Here is a 3,045-nt window from a genome sequence, read left to right on the forward strand (position 1 = left end):
AAACATCTTTTTTGCAAGAAGGCAAGAGAGGTCACCTCAAGGTTAAGGGGCCCACAATCTATTCTGTGAACAATGGGGAAGTGGATAGAGAAGGAAGAAAAATTTCGTCTCAGACTGAGGCTATGGCTCAGTGGTAGAATGTTAGAGGCTCTTCCAGAACAAAGAAAAGGCAACGTGTCACACTTAGCATGCATGCCAACTCAGTGGTAAATCTCTCCTGACTGTGTTGTAACTCAGTTATGGGTGACGCTTTTGCAACTCTATAGTAGAAGAATATCCAATCAAACTGTTTGTTTATTATCTTATATGGGAGACAAAGAGCTTATAAGAGTTCAGTGCTCAGCTTTCAGGACAAAACTCCACAGAGCCTATGCTGGCACAAAAAGAAACACTGGTTCCTGCTGAATGCCCAGGTGCCCCATGCACAAATATCACAAGGAGAGCACTTGCCCAACCTGAAAAAGGCCCTGGATTTAATCCCCAGCACCACAAAAACAAAATGTCACAGAAGTATGTCATCTTTATTTGGTAACAATGAAAAAGAATAAAAAGAATAACGTTATCTAAAGATACTAAAAAAAAAATCTTGAATAGTAGAATACCATGGTTTTATTTTTTGGCAAACTCCTCTTGGAATCACCTTTCTGGTTTGGCTGGTACTTTGTACAGAGGAATTAGATAGTGGAATATTTCTCTACACTTTATTTGTCTCTCAGTAGGGTAGCCCCATTCCTGTATTTCTTCTCTGTGGAGAAGGCAATATGAATTAGACTGGGAAGTTACCTTCCAAAAGTGAGAACGGAATTAGATTGCTCCTTAGAGCTGTGGAATTATTTGGAATGTTTATGGTTACTCTAAAAACATAAAGTAATTACAAAATATGTACATCAGAATTTGATTTAAAGACACTTCATGTTGTGCTCACATTCCCTTAAATGTTACTTCCAAAGGTGTTCAGCCTGTAGCCCAGCTGGCATTTATGGGAAGAGGCAAAGACAGTTTGGGGGAAAAGACAAGGGTGTGGGAGTACAGGGGATGTCAAGGAGAAAGCAGCCTTCCAGTTGAAGATCAGCCCTCAATTTCAAGGTCAGCTTTGGTCTGGCTGGCCCCACAGGCAGAGCATGTGAAGCAGCCCCGGGCCAGGCCTGGGGAGGTCTACATCTTATTGAGTTCAAGCAGAGTCTGGTTCAGTATCATTTCTGTACAAACTTGCTAATATTTTGTGAATATCAGTTTATCTTTCAAATCATCAATTGTCTTTTCTACTTGGGCAACAGAACTCTCAGCAAACTCAGCAGTGTTCTCTGCCTCCCTGAGCTTATCAGTAAGAATCTTTATTTCTTCCTCATGTCCATCTTGGTTTTTAAGAATACTTTTCTTTAGTAGCCCTCAGACACATCATTCTGATCTGCTCATCCACCTCTTGGAAAGGAGACTCTGCAAGCTCACCTGATTCTTCTGCCATTCCAAATCTTCTTCAATAATCATTAACTTACAAGCCCCCTCTTCGTACTTCCTATCCACTTCATCTGCAATGTGCTTAGGTTCTTAGAGTTGGATTTCCTGGGTTCCATCTTTACTTCATAGTTCAGGGCCTGATTTTCAATAACTTTCATACCTCTCTCACTTCGGGGCAGTAGCTAGGCACTCTTGGGCAAGGTCCAACTCCTCTTCCTCCAGTTAAAGGAGGCTACCTCAGCCTCAGCCTTTTCCTGGCCAGCCTTTCTCCATCTCCTCAGCATCATCAACTTGCTGCTGCAGAACCTGGATCTTGTGCCTCACCTTCTCTACCGTGGTCATCCCTGCCATGGTGCCATCTTGTCACTTTTTGATATCTGCCTTCTACCTCCTCCACTCAGCTTGGCAGCCAATTTTTTTCTACTGTTAAATTATAAATTGTATGATTCATATAGAATTTTAGACATACTATCAATCCTTAGAAGTAAAAGGCATTTAACATCTTCAATTCTACATGCTTTAAAAGATAACTTCCAAAGTTTTCTGGGTGGAAATTGTATTTAAAACAACTATTTGTTCAGTATGATTAAATCATAATTATCTTTATGGACACTTAAATAAATTTTAACAGTGACAGAGTAACACTTTTGAATTATAAAATATTAAAATGATATTGTTTCTGCTTTGTAATTCTCAGATTTGTAAATAAAAATCATATGATGAGAACTATTTGAGTGATTATTTTTGACATGTGTAATGTAAAAATACAAAGTAGAAGAGTATAAGATAAATGGTTATCTGAAATCTGAGCTTTAGAAATTAGTGGAAGTTGCCTACCAAAATGAGAGATTTATAATAGCTAAGTCATTCCATCTTTTAATTTAAATTACCCTATATTAAATAATCAAATGTATTTTAAAAATGCATACAATATTGTTCTGTAGAATTGATTTAGCATGGCATAAAGTATACTTGCATCAAATAATACTCAAATTTTCCCATTGGAAATAATAGTTGTTTCAATTGTGTATAAGCAGTACCAAATATTTCAATCATCTGCTGAAAACCTGCCCTATAACCTGCCATATGTAGGTAGTAGAAAATTCCCATTTGGTTGCACACTTAATGGCTCTATTCCCTTAGAATTTAACTCCCAAATATTTGTCCAACTTATCTTCACAAAATGGTTTAAACATGCATCATATGTAAGATTGTTCCTAAGAATCCTGAGAAGCACTAAATCCCCATTTAGTTCTACAATTCATATGAATTTCACATGAGAGGCTAGCTACCATAAGTGGGTTAATGATTTAACCATCTGAGTTAAAGTACTCACCTAAATTTGTTCAACTCCCTTCAAGTCTGGCTTTGTCTTCCTATGATCTGGAGTCTTCTTTTGAAACCCAATCCTCTTGTTGAATAGTTAAGTCCCAATGTCAATGCTCATTTAGGCAAATTTCCTACCACTACTTTTGATTTTTCCATTATGTCTAATGTAATATCACTCTGTAATTTGGATCTTCCAAATACAGACCACCCACATTTTATTTCTGTCTGGGAATGCTTTTTATATTGCTCTTGCATCCT

General features: G+C 37.6%; 1 pseudogene; it reads right to left on the bottom strand.

Annotated features, from left to right (window-relative positions):
• Window positions 1-1,155: 1,155 nt before the first annotated feature.
• On the bottom strand, window positions 1,156-1,809 carry LOC143409947 (tropomyosin-like; annotated as a pseudogene).
• Between the last annotated feature and the right edge of the window lie 1,236 nt (window positions 1,810-3,045).

The sequence above is a fragment of the Callospermophilus lateralis genome, chromosome 11 (assembly GCF_048772815.1).
Source record: "Callospermophilus lateralis isolate mCalLat2 chromosome 11, mCalLat2.hap1, whole genome shotgun sequence".
NCBI classification, from domain to species: domain Eukaryota; kingdom Metazoa; phylum Chordata; class Mammalia; order Rodentia; family Sciuridae; genus Callospermophilus; species Callospermophilus lateralis.